This window comes from Pleurodeles waltl, chromosome 2_1, assembly GCF_031143425.1.
Source record: "Pleurodeles waltl isolate 20211129_DDA chromosome 2_1, aPleWal1.hap1.20221129, whole genome shotgun sequence".
In the NCBI taxonomy this organism is placed as follows: Eukaryota; Metazoa; Chordata; class Amphibia; order Caudata; family Salamandridae; genus Pleurodeles; species Pleurodeles waltl.
This window is the reverse complement of record NC_090438.1, coordinates 877,409,420-877,433,458: the sequence shown is the minus strand read 5'-3', so window position 1 is coordinate 877,433,458 and position 24,039 is coordinate 877,409,420.

Sequence of the window (24,039 nt, the reverse complement as noted above, 5' to 3'; positions counted from 1 at the left end):
TGTAGCTCTTTGATGACAGTTTCTAGCTCACTGTTCTGTGTTAGGATTTTAACATACACTGCGAGTAAATAAAGAATCTCTCCAACTACAGCAGTAATCCACTGACCTTCTTACACTATATGAACTTTGTGATCTTTATGGTACATGTTCTTTGCAGCAGGCATATTTACCCACTGCACTACCTTATGATGAGTTAAAACTTCCACAGACAAAACTAGATCCCTTTCAGGCAGGTCCATTATTTATTGAAATTATCTTCACATTTTTATTTTTTTCTGAAAATAGCTGGAGGCAAGGAACGTGACTGGAGATGCTTTTAAAACTTTAATATATTAGCTAACATGGCACCCAGCATCACTCTAGAGCAGATCCTGCAAACGTAGCCCATTCATTTTCCCCATGAAGTCCTCAAAAGGGGCAGCTCTTACGTAATAGCGGAAGAACATTGCACCCTTGCTCAGAGTCAGGCAATGGCGAATAAAATGAGAATAAAAAAGGTTATTAGCCATTTTATGTATTACTGTCTGAGTCATGTAATATAGAGCGGTGCCAGTCCATGGCAGGGAAGAGGAGTGGTTGGCACTGTAAAGTGCCCATGTCGGTTTAACCAAGGATCATAGGATGGCCAAACCGACATGTGCGCTTAAATTTCTCCTACCCAGCTGTGTTACCCAGCTAGGTAGAGAAATGGCACAGGCTCCCAGTGCCTGAGTGAGCATCAGACCAGCCCGCTCAGGCCAATCTCGGTGCTGCTGTCATGCTTGGTATAGCATGAAAGTAGTATCAGGACAAGGAGCCTGTTATTTGTGCCCCAGTGAGTGCTAGGGGAACGAGGAGCACTGAGACAACCGTGGCCAGGACCGAAGCGGCAGGTACGTTTTTATTTTTTTATTTCTATTCCCATAACCACCCCTCCGCCCCACCAAATTACATTGGTGGCAGCTGCCACTGGTCCTCAAACATTTTGTTGCTGTCGTCACAGTTTGATAGCACTTTACTAATGAGAATACTTTCTTAAAGAATTGTAATTAGGGTTCATTCTGTCGCTGTGTAGGGCCTCGTCAGTGGTTCCAGGCCTACCATTTCAGTGATACAGCTGTTCCATACATCTTCATATTTTTCCAGCTGACTCTTCATTTGACATATCACCCTTACGTAGGCTGTCAATTTATATTCCCTCCTAAACATGTCTCATTGTCCTGATATAAGTTAGTTTCCATTACCCTAAGGATTCATAGTTTTGCCAAAGGAAAAGATTGCCGTGAAACACCATCTTTTCTTTAGTATGTGATTTCAGGGGATTGGGTAGTGTCACGCAACGGCACAGCTTGGCAAGGTAGGGTGCCTGATTCATCAAGAGATTCTTTCATGGTTCTCCATATCCATACTGCATTCCATTATTGTTTTAGGCCAAGCCATTCCCAAAACAATTGGGCATCATCACTGTATTAGTGACCGCATCACCAACAAGCTGTAGCTCAGCATCGCCCAGCTTCTTGGAAGACCAGTGCCAACTATGTACTATTTTAAAGTAACCTAATTTCATATGAGCGTCTCTCAGGGATGTATTGTGGGTTCGCATCTGCTCTACCCGGTCATCTCCGGAGTATTTACATGGTAAACGCTGTAACCACCAATCTCTCAAATGCTCCAATATTTGGACTGAGAAAACATGGCTCGTAGTGATCTTATAGAGCATAGATACCACCCCTTTATATGTGCCCCAAGTTTGTAAGTATTTAATAGTTGAGGATTCTGGGAGTTCAAGGAGACGTGGTGCCATGAATTTATTGAGACAGTAAAATGAACTTTGACTGTTACGAAACTGGTTGGGGGCTGAAGATCAAACTCAGCATGTGCTACTACGAACGGCTTGACCTCACCAGCCACAAGTAGGTAATCTATTGTGTTAATGCCTTTATAATTAAAATATGACCATATTAATTCTGTCCCTTTTATCTTTATGATGCAATTACTCCATCTGTGGGTACCTTTATGAATTTTGCAGCTTTTCTTCATTGTACTGTGTGCTCGGTGCCAGGCATAGGACATTGCGAACAGTATGAGGTTATTGGAAATCACTCAATGTTTATCTCACATGTAGACTAATCTGATTACCCTTCCTTCTCGAAAGGGCTGTCTCCGTTTTGACCCATTGTAGGGTTTATAGGGTTTTGTGAAGTAAAGCACTCACCTGTACCAATTGGGATGCCAACTAACGTGATTCTATCTCAGGAAGGCTTAGCCCGCCACTTTCAGTTGCTGTGCATAGATTAGCCATTTTCAGGTGGGTCTTGCCCACTCCCCATATGACAAATTTTAATACTTTGGTCACCTGCTTCATCATTAAAAGAGGAATGCAAACGGGAAACATTGCAAACAGATCATTAAAGCAGGGTATCACGTTCATCTTAATCGCTTTTAACTTTCCCCACATGAATGCATTTAAGGTAAACCACCTCGACAATTCGACTTTAAACCCTTCGCTGCCAGGCCCTTCCTCCGTCAGGGAGCAAGCCTTTTTTGGCTGTTTGGGGCAGTTCGCGCATAGGCACTCATAACGTTTTGTCCACATAAGCTACCCATGCCAAATTTGCATCCTTTTTTCCCCAACATTCTAGGGATTTTAGAGGTACCCAGACTTTGTGGGTTCCCTCTGAAGGAGACCAAGAAATTAGCCAAAATACAGCGAAATTTAACTTTTTTCAAACAAGTGGGAAAAAAGGGCTGCAGAAGAAGGCTTGTGTTTTCTTCCCTGAAAATTGAATCAAAAAAGGGTTTGCGGTGCTAAAATCACGATCTTCCCAGCTTTCAGGGACAGGCAGACGTGAATCAGAAAACCCAATTTTTCAACACAATTTTGGCATTTTACTGGGACATACCCCATTTTTACTATTTTTTGTGATTTAAGCCTCTTTCCAGTTAGTGACAGAAATGGGTGTGAAACCAATGCTGGATCCCAGAAAGCCATACATTTATGAAACATAGACAAAATTCTCAATTCAACAAGGGGTAATTTGTGTAGATCCTACAAGGGTTTCCTACAGAAAATAACAGCTGAAATAAAGAAATATTGAAATTGAGGTGAAAAAAATATCAATTTTTCTCCACATTTTACTCTGTAACTTTCTCCTGCAATGTCAGATTTTTTAAAGCAATATACCGTTAAGTCTGCTCGACTCTTCTGCTTGCTGGGATATATAGGGCTTGTAGGTTCACCAAGAACCCTAGGTAACCAGAGCCAATAAATGAGCTGCACCTTGCAATGGCTTTTCATTCTAAACCTGGTATACGGCAATTCATTTGCTGAAATATAAAGAGTGAAAAATAGGTATCAAGAAAACCTTTGTATTTCAAAAATGGGCACAAGAAGGTGTTGATAAGCAGTGGTTATTTGCACATCTCTAAATTCGGGATGTCTATACTAGCATGTGAATTACAGGGCATTTCGCCAATCAACGTCTTTTTTACACACTGTCTTACATTTGGAAGGAAAACATTTGGAGAAAGACAAGGGGCAATAACACTTGTTTTGACTATTCTGTGGTCCCCCAAGTCTCCCAATAAAAATGGTACCTCACTTGCGTGGGTAGGCCTAATGCTCGTGTCAGGAAACGCAACATGGACACATCACATTTTTGCATTGAAATCTGACGTGTTTTTTGCAAAGTCCCTAGCTGTAGATTTTGGCCTCTAGATCAGCCATTACCTAGGGAAACCTATGAAACCAGTGCATTTGTGAAAGCTAGACATGTAGGGGAATCCTGGATGGGGTGACTTGTGGTGCTCTCACCAGGTTCTGTTACCCAGAATCCTTTGCAAACCTCAGAATGTGGCCCAAAAAAATACTTTTTCCTCACATTTCGGTGAGAGAAAGTTCTGGAATCTGATAGGAGCCACAAATTTCCTTCCACCCAGCATTCCCCCAAGTCTCCCCATAAAAAAGGGACCTCACTTGTGTGGATAGGCCTAGCGCCTGTGACAGAAAATACCCCAAAACACAAAGTGGACACATCACATTTTCCTCAAGAAAACAGAGCTGCTTTTTGCAAAGTGCCAAGCTGTGGTTTTTGGCCTCCAGCTCAGCTGGCACCCAGGGAAACCTACCAAAACCTGTGCATTTTTAAACACTAGACACCTAGGGGAATCCAGTATGGGGTGACTTGTGGGGCTCTCACCAGGTTCTGTTTCCCAGAATCCTTTGCAAACCTCAGAATGTGGCCAAAAAAAACACTTTTTCCTCACATTTCGGTGACAGAAATTCTGGAATCTGAGAGGAGCCACAAATTACCTTCCACTCAGCGTTCCCCCAAGTCTCCTGATGAAAATGGTACATCCCTTGTGTGAGTAGGCCTAGTGCCTGCAAAAGGAAATGCCCCAAAACATCTGGACACATCAAAATTATCAACTACAAAACTACCTGTTTTTGAGGGGGGGGCCTGCATTTTTGGTCCTGGGCACAGCAGCCATACAGGGAAACTTACCAAACCCAGACATTTCTGAAAACTAGGCACCCCAGGGAATCCACAGAGGTGTGACTTGCGTGGATCCCCCAGTGTTTTCTTACCCAGGATCCTCAGCAAAGCTCAAATTTAGCTAAAAAAACACATTCTCCCACATTTCTTTGTGGGATCATTGCACTGGGACAAATTTGCTACCACCCAGCGTTCCCCTAAGTCTCCCGGTAAAAATGATACCTCACTTGTGTAGGTGGGCGAAATGCCCGTGACAGGGAAGAGCCAAAAACATGTCGAAATTGAGGGGGAACCAAGGCGGGTCCAAAAGGGTAGTTTGGAAAAAAACATTTTTAGGCTGACAAGTGCAGCAGAATGTTTATCGGTATAGATGAGACAATGCTGGGTGGTAAGAATTTGGTGGATTCCTGAAGATTCCGGAAGGTTCCATCACAAAAATGTGGGGAAAATGTGTGATTTCCAGCAAAGTTGGAGATTTGCAGGGCATTGTGGGCAGGAAAATGGTACAGGGTGCATTTGAAGCACACCACCCTGGACTCACCCATATGTTTAGTTTTCAGATGTGTCTAGGTTTTGTGGCTATTTCTACATGGCAGTGTCCCAAAGTCCAAAAAGTGCAGCCCTCACCATCCCAAGTGGGACGATTTTGAGAGTTAGCCAAGCTCTCATGGCCCAAATGTAAAACCAAAACCCAAAATAATCATATGTCCTCTTGCTTGCTGTTTGATAAGATGTTTTAGTGAGTGGGGGGAGAGCTGAAAGACTGTTACCCTCTTCAGTTGGGGTGGGGCCATGACCGTGCCCATACTGGCTGGTAGCCACCACCCCTCTATATTTTTTAAATTCCTTGGCATCTAGTAGACTTTCTGCCCCCTGGGGTGTGGATCAGGGGTAATTGCCCCATCTGCCCAACAACTTTGGCCCCATTTATTTGAAGTGGGGGGTATGGCCATTACCCCACCCTATTATTTTGAAAAAAAAAATCTTCTCTGGTCTCTGGTGGGCTTTCTGCCCTCTTGGGGGTAGATGGGACTTCCAAAAATAGGCTCAAAAATAGGCAAGGGGGGCAGATATGGCCAACAGTACTGTGTCCCCATGGGGAGCGACCCTTGCCCAAGGGGCTGCCCCTCAAAACAAAACACACACATACAAACACACCAATCCCTGGTACCTAAGTGGTTTCTGCCCCCCCTGGCAGATCGGCTTAATAGAAATAGGCCTATCTGCCCCAAGGGGAGCAGAAATGGCCTGAACTAATTTGCCCCCCAGGCACAAAAATAAAAATCCCAGGTGCCTAGTGGTTTCTGCTCCTTTTGGGGGCAGATCGGCTTAATAGAAATAGGGCAATCTGCCCCCAAGGGGGGCAGAAATGGACTAAAATAAATTTGCCCCCCAGGGGAATGACCCTTGCCTAAGGGGTCACCCCACTTGTGTGAAATTGATGCAAATAAATCCCTGGTGTCTAGTGGTTTCTGCCCCCATTGGGGGCAGATTGGCCTAATAAAAATAGGCCAATCTGCCCCTAAGGAGGCCAGAAATGGCCTAAATACAATTTGCCTCCCAGGGGAGCGACCCTTGCCTAAGGGGTCACTCCCCATATATAAAAAAAGAAGGTAAACAAAAAATATATATATTTCTGCAGGGTTTCTGCACACCCTGGGGGCAGATCGGCCTAATTATAATAGGCCGATCTGCCTCGGGGGGGCAGAAAATGGCAACTAATATTTTGCCCCCCTGGGGAGTGGCCTTTACCCAAGGGGCTGCTCCCCTCATTCAAAAATATATAAATAAAAAAAATTCCCTGGTGTCTAGTGGTTTCTGCCTCCCTTGGGGGCAGATTGGCCTAATAAAATTATGCCGATCTGCCCCCAAATGGCCTAAAAGTAATTTTGCCCCCCGGGAAATTACCCTTGCCTAAGGGGTCGCTCCCCACATATAAAAAAAATAAATAAACAAAAACAAAAATTATCCCTGGTGTGTAGGGGGTTTCTGCCCCCCTGGTGGCAGATCCGCCTGATTATATTAGGCCGATCTGCCCCCGGGGCGGTCAGAAATGGACTTAAAATAATTTACCCCCCTGGGGAGTGGCCCTTGCCCAAGGGGCCGCTCCCCTCATGTCAATTACCTAAAAAATCAAACTCCCTGGTTTCTAGTGGATGTGATCCGGCAGCAGAAATGCTGAGAAAGACATCAAAGGACAGGAAAAGCCTTTCCTTTCCTTAGATGCCTTTCTCGGCCCTTCCATGTGATCGGATGCATAGCATTTCTCCTCCCATTGGCGTTGGAAGCTGAGCTTCCAGTGCGGAGGGGCACACCACAGGGGGCAGGGGGTGGCGGGGTGGAAGGGGCAGCCATTGCCCTTCCATCCCTGCAGTGGGGGGAGCCGAGGCGAGGTTACGTCCTTGGTGCCTCAGTGCTGCAGCCAAAGATGTAACCATTACGTCCTTGGCTGCCAACAGGTTAATCCTGTTGATAAAGGGGCACATTTAATCTTGCAGCACTTTCGCCAGGCCCCTGTTCAGTCCAATCCTAAGGTATATCCACTTGGATTTCGTCCATCGAAATGGGTGCTCAGCGATGGCCGCTATCGTCATGTACCTAGTAAGTAGAAGTGCCTCACTCTTCTCCAAAATAATCTGGTTTCTTGATAATATTAAAAAATTGTGAGGTTCTCTTCATAAGGCCATTTAGGTATTGTGTTTGTTTTGATAAAGTAACAAGAATGTCATTAGCATAAAATATAGTTTTGTTCTCTCTCGATAGTGTCCCAATGCCTTCTATTTCATTGCTAAATTATTAATGGTTGAGAGTGGGCATCCCTGCCTGTTACCCCTTTTAACCTGAAATGCAAGTGTGATATGACCATTGAAAGTCACCTAGGTTGCTGGGGAACAATAGAGCTATTTACAATACCATAGATAATTCTCTCTAAATCCCATTCTTTTGTCACCCGGAGTTGTAATCACACTCCAAATTGTGAACAGTGTTTCTGCGTCCCGTGAGATCTTCAATTTCTTATCCTCATCATCTCATATTTGCCAGAGGACTTAAGTGAGCATTCTCAGACCCGGGTGAGCTGGTGATGTTTGCGGGTGGCGGATTTGATGAATAACTGATGGAATCACTATTTTCAGTCTATTAGCCACTGCTTTGGCCAATATTTTAACATCAACAACGATTAATGAAAGTGTCCTGTTGTTTGCGCAATTCAGTGGGTAATTCTTTGGTTTTAGAAAGAGTGATATTTTGTACACATTGCATTTCTGTGGTGGGGGTTTGCCATCATGTAGTTCGGCAAGTGATTTTCATGACAATTGCAGCAGTAGTGGTTTGTTGACCTTATACTATTTACAGGGGAAGCCAGTAAAATCAGTAAGGGGCTTATTTACAAGAAAGTGCTCCATGGCGTAGTGTCATAGATGCGTCACCTGTGGCGCTAAAATTACACATTACTGGACTACCATAAACAAATTACGCTACTCCAGTAATGCCAGGAGACCCCCATTCAAAAAAGTCTTATGTCAGTTTAACGCCTGCTCTAAGCAGGCATTAAAAAAGTGACACTGTGAAGGTGCAGAAAGATTTCACTGCGCCAGTTCTGCGTGGCTTCTAACAGTGGAACATCTACCTTGCATACATTATACCAGGGCGCAGGTATAATATGGTGCAAGGCTTTAAAAACTGGTGCAATGGTCCCTTTGCACCAGTTTGTAACTCTGTGCACTGTGGGGGACTGCCTTGCCCCACTACTGTGTCAAAAATTGATGCAACGGTGGCGCATGGGGCTTGCAAATAAGCCCTAAAGCCATTGACGAGGCTGCAGGAGCACCACTTTTAGCGGTGTTCTAATGGAACAATGCCCTGTGCCACACCTTTTGTGGCTTAACACTGCCTTGTAAATAGGGCCCCTTTAGAAGCGTCACTTTGAGAGAAAGGGGTGTGCAATGCAACACCCATTGCATTTTGACACTGCCCCATAGTTTTGAAAAAACTGTAAACCAGAGGGAGCACCAATAACTATGGTGCACTGAGGAAAAATACTTTTATTTCTACTCATTCTTTCCTTTTTTATGTGTGCTGCATTATGCAGCACACATAGGAAGAGCAAAAAGCCATGAATGATTGTTTATGTGAAAGAAGGTGTCCCTTCTTGCACCTAACCAGTGATTAAATAATGACAATTTTCTACTTCTATTTGTGCTGCACATAAATATTCAGGTTTTTGGATTTTGACTTATGATAGCATTGTCTTGACACTTTCTCTGACCTGCTCTTTTCATCCATGTGGATTTCTGGTTGAGTTACATCTTACAGGGTTAACGTTTGGTCAGCATTTTCCTACCTTTGGTACCTGTCTGTTTCACTGCCATCTAGTGAATCAGGGAATCTTTTGAGATGGGCAGGGTCCTCATTTTTCATAGTCCAGTTTTCCAAAGTTATTAACATGGTGGTTCCATTGTATAGGCTGTAGCAAATGCCCAGTTTCTTTAGATACAGGTTAAGTACAGAAATCCTTTCTGTTGCTGTATGGTGTCCTGAAAGAAGTCTAGTCATATGAAAATCCAAAGCTTTTTCCGTAGAATTTTGCCATGTCGTTTCACCTCCATGATGATCTTTGTGGTATGCTGATGCCTGAGAAAGAAAGCTATCACCTTCCAAGGTCTTTATTTCTCACAGGCACCTCAACCTAATTCTGTGTGCCCTTTTTAAATTTAACAGTGGGTCAAAAGATAATTTGGTAATTTTTTAGATGAAGCGGAACAAAAAGTTGATCATGTTGTTCTGTTTTCCAGAATTCGGGAGAAAAATTGGTTGTCTCAGAGGTTTCTGTCCTCTAGTTTAGTGATTTTTTATTGCATAAGCCAATAGTCTTTTCCCTAGTCTGTTTAAGCTGCTATTTTTTGCTGCACCTGTGTGAGTCTGTCCTTCGTCCTTGCCAGTGACAATTGATAAAGGAATATCTATTCTTATTGAAAGAATGTCCGTCAGGATTGTCCTGGTATTCTCTAGATTTGACATTGTTCTCAATGCAGCATTTTTTTTAAAATGCAACTTTGAGCAATGCACTTTAGTGGGTTCTGTTGTTTCCCTGTAACAGCCTCAGTGAATAGCAACTGTCTCATCATTTTCACCATTCAGTTAGTTTAATTCTCAGCTGGAAGTCGGTTGTAGTGTGCCTTCAATATCTCATTCAGTGTGTCTGCATTGTAGATTACATTCAACAGATGGCCTGTGGAGCAATCAATCTGTTAATTGAGAGGGACACACGTTTTTTACCCCTGTGCTTTGAAAGAGATCTATGCCCTCATTATGAACATGGCGGTTTGCACCGCCGTGTTCAGGCTGGCGGTCCTTCCATCGACCGCTAGCCCCACTGGGACCTCACTGGCCCTATTACAAACATTTTACTGGGCCGGGACATTGTCGGCCGCTCCACATGGAGCTGCCGTCAATGCCTCTCTGCAGAGGGTGCAGCTGCACCCGTCACGCAGATCACTGCTCGTAAATTGGGCAGTGACCTGCGCGACGGGGCACTGCACAGGGGCCCCTACACTGCCCATGCCAAGTGCATAGGCAGTGCAGGGGCCGCCAGGGGGGCCCTAGCACCTCTTCTGCCAGCCTCTCCCTGGCGGGGAAACCCACCAGGGGAAGGCTGGGGGAATTGGGTTCATTATCCGAGGGGTAGCTGTGCTGCTCTGTCGGCTAATGATGCCGTCCACCACCAGGCTGCCTGTCGGAGGCAGCCTGGCCATGGGTGGCGGCCCTCCCTGGCTTCATTATGTGGCGGTGTGTGCCGCCATGCCGGCTGGCGGGATTTCCCATCACCGCTGGCATGGCAGCCCACACCGCCAAGTTCATAATGAGGGCCTTAATCTGCCTTTCCCGTGGCCAGCAAAGGGGCAGCCAGTTTCCACAAGAGTAGATGACAAACTACGTTCTGTCATCTGTGGTTATTGGTTGCTGGGAGGATTTCGTTCTCTGAATGTCTTGGTGGTAAGTTTTTTTGCTTTAAGGCAGTGGTACTTGCACATGTGAATATATGCCCTAGGCACTAAGTAGTGGTGGTTTACTTGGAAATCAGCCTCTTTTTTTTCCTAATGAGTTTCTAGTATGCATTCCATGTCGTTTCAGAGTACTAGTCCATTCAAGATGGCCACTGTTGCCAGTGGTCTTTCTTTTGTTATGTGCAGCGGTGCATTTAAAAGAATGGCAATGTCTAAACTTTATGCATAGTTGCTGTACCTTGTGTAAAAAAACACAGCTGATTCCAGGGTGAAGGTAAGAAAAGTGCATGTTTATTTATGTGTGCCATCCACATTCTGTTGGCCAACTGACTCTCCCTAGAGATCTCAGTTATCTTTGTAAGTTACTCTCCAGAGTTGCATGATGGTCCCTAAAAGATGACGAAGATACCACATATCTTCCTACATAGGAAGAAAAAACTAAACATGAAATTACAACAGAAAAAATCTTATTTAAGTTATGATATGAAAAACGCAGAGAGTTGAAACCAGAAAGAATAAAACTTCTCTGGGGAAAGCATGACTGATATAAATAACTACACATGATATAAAGAAAATGGAGAAAGTTACAAATTAAAAGTAAACAATAAGTCAGAGATGGAGCTGCAAGAGCATATCAAATTAGAATGAAGCAAACTTTCAGTTGATTTCTTTGCTGCTAGGTCTTTTAATCATTCTTTAGTCAACACCCGTTTCCCTATACAACTTGATTGTTCTTAATCAAACTTTTGCTTGTAGCCACCTCCCTTTCACTCATATGTCTCCTCATATTATCCTCTCTAGCTCACAATACCTGACTAATATTCCATATGCCATCACCCTTTATATTTAAAGCACATTTAAACATTTTAGCACATGTAATGGTTTTATAAATTTGAACCAATTCTCTGACCTAACTTTCATCTTCACCCAATCTCATTTCCTACAAGTATGACTAACTCTCTGGGGTCTTTCATCTGGTCATGGTAATCATTCAGCTCGTTCAACCTCAATTCTTCCAATCTCCAATCATCCTTTACTGTACCAGTAACCCAGCCTTATGCCACCTCATCCAACTTTGAACTAATTTCTTGTTGAGATTTCTTTCCCAGAATATTTCAAATGTACACCTCCTTGTGGTCTGTAGTCACACCATTCTATAGGCTACTAGCCTAATCTGCAATTCTGTCTTCCAGTCTGGCCTGCTTATCCTAGAAAATTGAATTTCTTTTTTACAGGTTTGTTAAATCTCTCAGTCAAGCGATGGTCCTCAAGATGATATCATGCCCATCTTCCCAGATACCCTTTAACTTCTGTTGAGTAGAATTGAGACATATTGTCTTTAAGCATTGGAGAGAATAACCCTCCTCTTTTCAAAGAACTTTATAACACCTCTAGAAAGACACCCCACACCCTTTGAACCTCTGGCTGCATGGAAATCTGTTCCAATAACATAGAAATACGGGTCGTGGCCTGTTTAAACTCCAAAGGTTCAATCTAATCGATTGCTACCTCATCCCAAGATTCAATTGCAAAACTGCAGTAGGTGTTGAGTTAGACAAATTTTGTTACTTTTGCAGCATTCACCACAAACTCTTATTGATCTCTCAACATAGATCTAACCCTTAAGTCTGAGCTCCTTCTTAGTTTTCACAATATTACATGTCCTTAGTGTGGCAATTTCTTAATTCTTCCCTTTTAAGGATCTTTTCAGTGCCTCTGCCTCTGAACAACAAGTTGCCTTTTTCCGCTAACTCATTTTTTATTCTTCAATATGGATTAATTCCCTTCACAGCCATTCTCTTAGCCAATCATACCTACCTTAATTGACTGGCTGCATCTGTGACACTGCCATCCCTCAGCATTTCTTGTTTTCACTCTTCTGATGCTATTCTACTTTAATCACACATATTCTCTTGCAATCACTCCACTTCCATTCATAATTCCTCAAAACCTTTGTGACCAAGATTGGCAACCAACCATCTGCATTATGTCTAGCTCCTGAGACATATTCCACATTACATTTATATTCAAGTAAAACAACCACCTATTTGCATATCCTTGCTGAAACAATGTCTAACTTTTTCTTTGTGAAAATTCTGGATAATGGTTTGTGATCTGTTTTTACTGTGAATGTCTTCCCAGTGAAAAATATTACACTTTGTTGATTGCCCAATTAACAGCTAATACTTCTTCCACTATTACAGAAAGTTCCTTCCTGCACCCCAATAGCTCTGCCCATTGAAACTTTGGACTGACAGCTTGAAGGACATCATGCCTTCTGTTTAAGTACCTCAGACCTTCTGCCCTATTCAGGGCAGATGTTCCATCACACTGTTGTCTGTTCGGAACCTCCAGGAAACTCCTAGTTGTCCTGAATGGGAAAGCAGACAAATTACCCAGCTTGTCATGGTGGCTGCAGTGCCTACAGAGGAGCTCAGTATGGCTAAGGACCCTGTGTTGAAGCACTCAAACACAGCATACCTGTAGTTTTAATTATGTGGACTCTCACACCTCAATAAAGCTAGCGATGTAGAGGCTAACATTTTTTTCTTCTTTTAATGCAACTTGGGCCCTTATGCACACATTGTGCAAAGTTCCCCTCATTTCTCACCCACATATAAGCTCAGGGAGAGTACAGCAGGACACACATCAATCACTAGTGACCCTACATTGGAAAGTATAGGCATGTGTTATGAGTGCTAGTTGAGACACCCCATGCCTGTCAATCAGTGAGTTAATCCTGTCCCTACACTTATGAGGAGATGATGAGAAGCTAGAGCCCCAGGTAAACTACTACTGTATCCCTTTGTTGCTCCAATTAAGTTTTGCCCTTGCTCTCCAAATGACCAAACAGCCAATTTTGAATTGATCAGTTCTATAGAAAATGTACCTTCACAGATGCCACAATACTAAGTTGTGCAGGGTTCCCTAAAAATTGCAAAGTATTGTGGACACTCACTTTTCTGCCTCTGTCAGATTTATGTTAAGCTTCACTACACAGAGAGATCAGCTGGCTAACACCATAAGTCACCATTAGAAATGCATGTCTTTTCAAGTAATTCTGAGAGTGTGTGGCCTTTCCACTATAGGTGGACGCAATTCATTGTTCAATGTTTCCTTTGTAATAAGCGGATGTGAAACTGTGAAAAATTCAGCCATTGTCACAAGCACCTTCTCTGGATTTTCCATGCCATGCTGGGAGGAAAACACAAACCAGGAATACTTGTGCCATGCAGCAGTATCATGGGCCAAACAGTATAATACCTTTGTGGTAACTCTATAAGTTAATTACACTGCATGCCCCTGGCAGTGCTCTTCAAAGCAGCATTTCAACCGGGGCGGTTTGTGTGCATCTTCTGGCTGCTGTTGCACCTGTACTTCAGGAGTCCGGACAATATATTTACCTGAAATTATGAAGTTAAATACATTGTCTGGCATCTCATAGTGCTCCAAAAAGCAACTGCACTTTTGGATTTAGGCACTGTTTTGCACCCAAAAAGAATCAGATCAACCAGAATTTTGCTACTTGGGTGGAAATAAAATACTGCTAAATTTTCTGCACTTATTCTGTGGAACATTTGCCCATGTCTGCCACCAAAAGCACTTCTAGATACCCTAACTGATTTAGGGGCCAAGATGCATTCCATGGCTTTCTTTGTTGCCTGAACCTTAGCTTAGCATGTATGCTTGTCCCCAAAAGGGTACCTGAGACCCTGATGGCCATTTATGGCAAGGACTTAACATTTGGATCTACAGGAGCTTTGAACCTGTTTAATACTATGATAATATCTATAAAGTACAGGTAAATTGCTGAGTTTGATTTAATTGATGTTTTTCAGCACCAGGCAACTTGTGTTATTCCCTAGAAATGATTACCTTACTCAATTACTGAATGGGTCCGTGCGGCCATATTTCGTATTATTGTTCTATTATTTTGTGTAAGTCATTGCACCTGTCACAATCATGACATAGATGCAGCTGAGGAAGGAATTTTAGACATAGTTGGCCATATTTATAAGGCCATAGCGCCTCCTTACACCACACTAGAGTCATTATTTTATGATTATGTGGCTCAAGGAGGCAATATCACTGTGCCTTATTTACAAAGTGGTGCTGTGCATGCATTACGCCACTTTGTGACCCCTTGATCCACATTATGCCTGCATCAGGCATAGTGTATGCAAGGGGGGCGTTCTGCCACTAGGAGGCCCGCAGAAATCTACAAGATTTCACTCTGCCATTTTTGGTGTCATGTTTAATGCCTGCTCAGATCAGCTATATTAACCTTTGGGCATCCTTGCACTTTGTTCCATTAGCGTCAAATTTTTTGATGCAAGTGGAGCAAAGGCCCACAATAACGTCAAAGATTCCAACGCTATTGGGCTAGTGACTTCCATAGTGCACCATATTATAACTAGGGTGCTCACATAATGTCATTAGGTGGGGCGGTGCATCAGTACTAATGTGTCAGTTTATTGTAAATCTGGCACAGTATATCAAGAATTTCTGAGACAAAGAGCTAGTGTATTTACTCCCCATTTTCATTTGAGGCAGAGACCTGGAATCATAAGCATTGATCCCCGGCATTCATGTATATGGTCTAACCAAAAAGAAGAACAAGTATTTAAAGGTATACATTGAAGATAATGTGGTCATGGATTTTATTCGCCATTCTAAATCTCCAGCTCTATCTCCTATTTTTTCTTGCTAAAGAAAGGATGCAAGCTTAAGGCGTTTATCGATCTCAAGTCTTTCAACTGAAATATGGTTAAAAAAATGATACCGCTTCCACAAAAAAACATTTGTGTTAGATCAGGGAAAGGAAGCAACAGTTTATGTAAAGTACGGGTCCGGAATTTTTTTTAGCACCAGATGGCATTTTAACTCTCTACGATTTTTTTACAAATGAACCTCTGTGTAACTGTTTACAAAGTCATATTCTTGATCTATTGTCTAAAGGTATAAGAACACATTTGGTATTAAGAGAAAACAATGTATATGTCAAATTAGAGAAGTGTATTTATCACCCGAAAAAGTAGCAATTTTTGGCCCATATTTATACTCGGTTTGCACTGAATTAGTGTTATTTTTTTTCAAACCTGACTCTATATTTATACTTTGGTGCTAGACATGTCTAGTGCCAAAGTTATGGCGTTAATGTTGTTTTCTGGACTTGAAAACCTATCTTGCGTCTATGAGATGCAAGGTAGGAGTTCCTATACTGAAAAGGCCGATATGCCCTTTGCGCCATATTTAGCCCCCATGCTTAAATCCAGCATGGGAGTATGGGGGCCTTAAATAATGGCGCTAAGCTTGCTCAGCGCCATTATTTAAAGTCTGGGTATATGCAGGCATAAGGGGACCTGTAGGCATATTTCAGTGGTCAGAAACCATGGAAAGTGCCCACAGGTGCCCTTCCCTGGCCCCAGGGACACCCCCACCCACACCAGAGGGACACCACAGGATGGGGGACCCATCCCAGGTAAGTCCTGGTAAGTATATATTTTTTTTTGTCCCCCCACTCAGGGGCCCTGACTTGGGGCCCTCTGCATGGTGTTGGCCATTGTGGTGGTAGGCATGGCTCCTGTCTTTTCTAAGGCAGGAGCCATGTCCATGGGGGTTATGCGCCAGAAAATGGCACTACACTGCTTAGAGGCATTTTACTGCCTTTAAACAGTGTAGCGCCATAATTTGGTGCACAAGCTCCTTTTCCCCCTACGCCTCCCCGTCCTGTTAGGTGTCCTTTCCAAGGGCAACAGGGCAACAGGGCATTAGTGCCGACTAGCGCCATTCCATAAATATGGTGCCCAGCAGGCGTCTTGGAATGCCGCTAGCCGGCACTATACTTTTTCACGCAAAACTGCGCTAACGCAGTTTTGCGTGAAAAAGTATATATCTAGCCCTTAGTGTCCATTATGACTACTTCCGGTATTAACATGGATCTACATATAGAAGATGCAATCATTGAAGAAGTGCTTTTTTCTGCGACAGAAGTTAAAAGCTTTCTTGAACTTTGAGACTTGCACATATTATCTATTCATTATTGCTCTTTCAGAGCAACTCCTGTAATTTAGCTGCTGAGGAAATTGTGTTTTAATGATGTGAAGAAACAAGTTTGTAATGCCTCACATTTCACCATGGACCACATTAAGTAGTCACCAGGAGTCGCAGCTGCAACACCCAACTTGACCCATGCGGCCCCTGACACAGCCTTTGTGACCCCTGGCCTCAGAGGTGCAAAATCAGTGGCACATGCTTTGAAGGCCTTTGTTTAAAATATGGAGCCTTGTACCTATCTGCATCATTTTTAGGGTAACAAGCTGTAGTATGGTTCTTGCATCCTCTCTAGCAGGCCACCCAAGCAAAAAGAAAACAATACAATTGGCACAATAGTACTTATGGCTGCCATCAATGACTAAGGAAGTGAATGCTTATTTATCTTTGTGTTGCATTTGTGCTAAAGGGAAAAGCTTTTATCAAGCTCAATCGGGTCTGGTGAGTCTGATTTCAGTACCTCAAAGACTCTGGCTCATTATGTTAATGGACTTCATAGTGGTTACCCCCAGTGACAAGCCATTTTAACATCATTTTGATAATTGTGGGCGTCTTACCAATAAGACTCATTTTAAACTACTGGTAAGTAAGCCTTTTAAATACCAAATTTTCAGCTGCTGGTTTTGTGAGTGACATAATGAAATGTCATGGAATAGCAGTTTCTCTGTTGTAAACAAATGGTTGTTGGACTCTGTGGTTGGCTGAATTTGAATACAATTATGAGGATATTATCCTCATGGTTTTCACCTTTTTATTGTGCATCAGGTAGCCATCCATGAATGACCCCAAAAGGGCTGATTCTGTATAACTTCCGTAACTCTTAGAAGTTTGTTTACATGAAATTAAAAAATCAGCTCTAATCAGTTTTTTAGAAACTAAGAAACAATATGAGAGAATTGAGGATGCACATTAGCATCTCCCTCCTCTGGATTTGGCTGCCACTAAATCATTAAACTGAATACAATGATATCAAAGTTCCAATTTATTTCATGGGCCCTTCTGTGGTCACTAGAATAATCAATCTAATGAATGTCCATTTGGATCTTTCAAAACAAATACCCATGCTTCCACTGTTTCATTAATGAAACCAGTACATGAGAATTTTAGTTTTGAAAAACCTCCACCACCAATACTTGTATATGGACACTCAGAATTTGAAATCCAGCTATATCATACTCCAAAAGCGTTACAAGACTTTAGATATATTTAATTGACTAGAAGAGCTATGATTCTAAACAGAAATCACAGCACCCTAGAATGGTAAGATATTACCACTAATAGTACACCTAACATCTGAAACACATGTGGAAGGTCCTGGGAGGGGTGTGCTGTCATGCCCCCATAGCTTTGTCCTCTCGAACTCTGCTATGTTGGCCCCTAGACCCATATCTCTCAGTCTTCTCAAGCTTGTCCTTGAAGACCCCACAAAAACCTGTAATCTTTGTCCTGTGTTCTGCCTTGGGCAGCAACCAGATAGCATCACTCCCCCTGACATTCCACACCACATCCAGGGACACATCCTGCAAGGAGCTCTAAGAAAGGGCCGTGTAAGAAGTGAGGAAGTGAGGTTCACAGTCTAGCTTATGAGCAGAAACAATGGCTCCTCAGGTTTCTTCACAACTACACATGATGACTTCTTCCCTCCTTATGATGTTCTGAAGTTTCTCCCCTTCTTTTGTCACTGAAAGACAGAGCGGCTTCACTTGCCTGCTTCTTCATTCCATTATATTGTGTGAATACTTTTCTGTTTCATTGGGTGATATGATGTTGTGAAAGCACTGGTGGGGTGTTTAGGCTTCCGCTTACTTTTTATCCTTTAATTCTTTTTCTTGAAGTCCAGTAAGTTCAGAAGAAATCACCCTATTGCCAGTGCTAAAATCCAATGTTCACTTTGTGAAATACAATGGAACAAACATAATTATAGAATAGCCTTGTAACACCGATGGTCTACTCTTCCTCAAGTGCCCTCTCCATCTAACCCTGGTGACAGCATTCACTTGCTTTATAGATTCCACAAAGCAGTGTAATTAGAGCACTACTTCACTGACATTGCACATCATGAACAATTGCCGGACCTGATTTTTTAAATTTTAAAATTAAAAGCAATAAAAAAAAAAATCAAATCTACCTAATAAAAAGTGAAGCAATGTGTTTAGGCCTAATTTAGATTTTAGCAGATGAGTTACTCGCCACAATGGTGACGGATGTTCTGTCAGCTGAAATATAAATCCCATTATTTCATGGGGTATTTGTATTTTGGCAGAGGGGATATCTGTCATCACCGTTATGACTGAGTAACCTGGCTGCTGTGTGTTGGTGTCGGGTGCTGTCTTAGAAGTGGCCCTGCGTGCTCATGAGTTGGAGCATGGAAGACAATAATTACACAGACAGCAGATGCTTTTGACGGCTACCTGGTGTTTCGTTCCAAAGTAGAAGATATACCTCCACACTGGAAGAAATGTAAACAGTCTTTTCACAATGCTTGCAAACAGTGTATGAGGATTCTTCACCATTAACGTAAATAACCAATTGCCTGGTTACAATACTGTCATGGCAAAAATGATTTTAATGTGCAGATACACCTTAATTACAAGTTAGCAATGACCCAAATGACCCAAATGTTTATTCTAGTATTGCTTTGCTTTGGAGGCAAAACTAATAATTTTGCATTTTGCTATGTTTTCTAAATATATTTTAGAACTCTGTGCCACTGAAGATGCATGTATTGATTGACCTAAAATACATTTAATGTGTCACTGAGAGGCAACACCTTTTACATTATATTGCTTTTTGCAGGAGACTGTGCCTCAAATACAACCTTGTTTACATATAAAGAACAACGCATATTATAAGACAAAATTAAACTCACTCCATAAATAGAAATTTTGGGATAGCCTTGGAAAGAGAACATCAACAACATTGTAACCTTTGTGGGAATTCACATATTTTCATAACATTTTTTAAGCATATTTACTCACCAACATGTACTCCAAAAGAAAGGTGGAGCAAGTATGTAAGAAGTATAAAAGGATTCACCTCAAATTCCCATATATTCTGTGGTTTTAACAGAAAAAGATGTCCCAAGCGGCGGTTTCTTTTTGAAGGGAGGGGGGCGTGGGCCCACTGCGCACTTCGAGCCGCACAGGCAAAAAAAAAATTGCAATGAAAAGCTTTCATTGCCATTTTATTTTTACCTATGCAGGCGGGCACCAGCCTAGAGACATGCTGGGGGTGGTGGCAGCAGAGGACAGGAGCAGGCCTGACAGGATGCTCCAAAGTGCGCATGTCACTTTGGCTGTCTGAGACATGAGCACTTTGAAGCTCTTCACTTAGCTGTCTTAAGGCACATGGGTGGAGACCCGGCACAGGCCTCTAATGCCCCAAGGAGAGTTGAGCCATGATGCTTCATCTAATCCATGTGCTTCTCTCATGCTGGTTAACAGCATGAGAGCAGCATCTGGATTGGTTAAGGCAGCTCTCCTGGCATAGACCAAAGAGAAGAGCACCAAGGTGGACGCACAGCCTGTGAGTAAGTGCAGTTGTGTATGAGTGTAATGTATGTATGTGTATTGTTGGTTTGTACTTAGTGTTCTGGTTTGAGCTTTTGCAGGGAGGGTGGTTTACTTTGGGGTTTTGGAGGGGGGGTGTTTTTGTTTGGGGGGGAAGTGGTGGGGTATTTCACTTGCCCCACCACTTTCAAAGCATACCACAGCTGGATTTCCCCACAAGGATAAGTAATGTCTGTGACTGAGAGAAAAAAAGAACCAACATTCTAAGTGTCACATACACACTTGTGCTACAATTAAAGGTAAATCTGTGTCTTGTGGGCCTCAAATGTAAGTGCAAGGCAGGAGGAGTATGCATGAAATGTATGAGTTGCCAGATTGTAATGCTTGGGCTTGGGATTTTCTGTGAATCCACTAAATGTCAGGTATCTATGCAAATTCTGTCTGCTAGTAGTAGTTGGCACAATAGCTACACAGAATAACCTCGAAGCTAGTAGAATCACTCTTTGGTGACTTATTTAAATCTGTCCTTTAAACCTAAAATAATGATACTGTATACAAGGTATCATAGAGGTTTCCAATATCTAACACTGGTCACGGACAAGCTATAACTAGTCTTTTTAAGTGGAGCAAGTTCCTTTCATGTTTTGCCCAATTTCGTCCTTACATGCATTGCTACATGCCATTGTTTCCTTATTCAGTTTTATTAAAAACAACTACTTAGGCAACAACGTGAAAATGCAAACCAATACTATGTGTTCCTTGTTTATCCCTAAAGAAACAGGATTTTGGCATTCTGGGCATTACTCTAATAACGTGTGAACCCTTCTGTCAGTAGTTGCATAGGCTCTATTATTTCAGAGTGCTTACTACAAAGTTCTGACTTCTTTCAAATAAAAAATGTGCCTCAAGGCGAATAGTAAGATTTTATTATAAATGCTTCAAAAAAAGTAAAATGGCATTTAAGTCACTAACAAAAATTCTACTCTGTCACCTTTATGCATGCAGAGTCTAATAAGCATGAACAATAACCATTCTGCAACAAACATCCATGTTAGCAAGCCGAACCCTTGATTATCATAGTGTACGTCACTCTATAATAAAAGTTTGATACAACATGATGAGTAAAGCACTGCCGACAAATTAGTTCCAAAGGACCCAGACAATTATGGCCAGATTTACAAGAAAGTGGAGCAGCATTGCTCCAAAATTAGGAGTGCCGTGCTCCGTCACTTCAGAAACATAGGCATGCACCATATTTATGAAAATACAGTGCACCCCTGTGTTTCCCCTAGTGCTGGTGGTGAATTTAACTGCCTAGCACCAACACAGGCATCCTTGTACCACAGTGCAAGGATGTCTGCATTGCAGTAAATTAATGTTTATATGCATGAAGGTGTCCCTTTCTGTACATAAACAATAATGATGATTTGTTAGTTCTCTGTGTGCTGCAGAATGCAGCACACATAAAAGTAGCAAATCGTCATTATTTTATTATTATTTATGTGCAGGAAGGGACACCTTACTGCACATAAATAATCATTTATGGCATTTTGCTCTTTCTATGTGTACTGCAGAATGCAGCACACATAGAAAAAGCAAAAACAAATAGAAATAAAAGTATTTCTTCTTGTTGCACTATGATAACGCCCCCCCTGTGTTTGCGTTATTTTTGTGTACTGCCTCAGGTTCACAAATCATCATAAACCTGGGACAGTGTCAAAATGCATTGGATTTTGTGGTGGAACACCCATGGCACAGAAAACTGCATCCAAGTCCATTTTTGTAAGGCAGCATTAAACCACTAAAATATGGCACAGTGAATTGTGACACCGGAGCATCGCTTAAAGTGATGCTCTGGTGGTGCAAGGGGTTTGTAAAGAATCTCCTAATGTGGGTAAAAGAGGTGATACCTGCAGTTGTCAGTCTTAAAGTACTACTTGAGTTTTTGAAGCTGACATGGATAGAGTAGTAAAAGGGGCCCAAAATGGGTTTTGATGGTATGTTGTTCATAATTCCATGCAGCATATTTAAGAACCCCTAGCGCCACCTTACCAGCACCATAGTGTCATTTTTTGACACTAAGGTGGCACTAAAGTGTCTTTTTCCACATTCCATATTTACAAAGTGGCACAATGCATTGATTGTGTCAGTTTGTAAATCCTTGTGCCACATTATGCCTGCATCAGGCATAATGTATGCAGGGGGGGTGTTCCCCCGTTAGGAGGCCTGCAAATATTTTGCAGTGAAATCTAATAGATTTCACTGTGTCATTTTTGGTGACATTTGTATTGCCTGCTCAGAGCATGTGTTAAAATAATACTCGCATACAAACCTGTGGTCCTCCTTGCACTCAAAAGCTTTGACACTAGTGTAGCAAAGCACCACAATAGCATAAAAAAGTCTGCGCTAGTATGCTAACGACCACCATGGTGCACCGTATTATAAATAGGACACAACCATGGTGTTGTTAGGTGCTGGTAGGGGGGAACAGAAAAGGTGGTGCATCAGCTCTGATGCACCACTTTTTCTTAAATATGGGCCCGGGTGTATTACCCTGGTAAGTTCACAGTATCCTACTTTGTAAACTGTGGAACAGCCAGGCAGATGACTTCTTTATTGCTGACCAGAAATCTTCGATGTTCTACTGCCTTTTAAGTAAGGTGGCTTGTTTTTAAGAATGGGCTCTCTCAAAGGGAGTAAACTGAGTGTCCTTGGTAACAAATGATGAAGCGACTACGGCTCTTATTAGCTAAAAGAGGGTGTGTGGGTGAGTGAATGTGGATGTGTAAGTATATGTGTGTAAGTAAGTAAAGATGAAATGGCATGTGATGTCTCGTCCACTACCCCGGCATTTTGGTGAATTGGCTTTCATGCATTTCACAGTACCCTGATCCAACTTTACCATTTTTGGTCAAAGAAGATGAATCACTGGTGTCAGTGGGTGGTGTGTTACCCCGACAAAATTCTGACACTCTGCTGCTTTATCCAGTGGCTTATCTGTCCCACTAACTGTCACCTTTAGAATCCATCTACATTGTAGCAGATTGAAAATGCTTTGAAATAAAAGTAGGTGTGAGGGAACTCAGAGAGATTTACTCCACATATTTCTGTGCAGTTACCGAAAATTCTGCAAGGTTCCACGGAGTTCTGCGAATGGCAGAATTCCATTTCATCATGCTGCTCGTGCTGATTTTTAGAGCTGGGACCTTGTCCCATACTGTAAAATCAGTGCAAACAGCAATGTGTGGCACGCCAGATGGTGCTTCTTTTTTCTGTCTCTCAAGTAGATTTTCTACTCAAGCAGAAACTTTCTCAATGCGAGCGTAAGCAACCTGCCACAACTGTCCACATTGAAAAATCTCACTGGTAGGTGGTCTAGTGTTGGTAGAGTTTTTGCTGAACTCCATGTTCCAAGACAGGTGCAGAGTGGGCAATACTCAGAAAACTCCACCAGCGGAGTGAAGTTTACCACCCACCCCTCTATTAAAGTACCTTCTAGAGGGATGGAACAATTACCCTCTGTGAGCTCATCACTATGTTGCCATAATTGGCACAGAAGAAGCCACACAATACACCATCTGGGCCCTTATTACGTCAGATTCAAAGTTCACTTGTGTCATTGAGGGTAACTTCTAGATTTCCTATTTCAAAGTCTCAGCTAGCTAGCTATGATCTCAGTATGTCTTTGCAACCAGGACCATTGGTTAATGCACATCAGTGGCGGCCCGTCCTTTAGTGCGGAGGGGCCACGCCCCCCCCATCTTTTGCCCCTCATGAAGAGTGTCTGTCAGGCTGAACAAAGGCCAGCCTGACAAACACTCTTCATTTTCAGCTCAGACAGCCAGGAGTGAGCCATGCGCGATATGCGCAGACTTCTGGCAGCCTGACCTGAACTTTGCTGGGCTGAGGAGGTCACAGATCCTATGGGCGTGACCTCTTCAGCTCAGCAAAGGTGCCTCAAGGCCCTCCCTGGGTGACGAGGAAAGCGTCACCCAT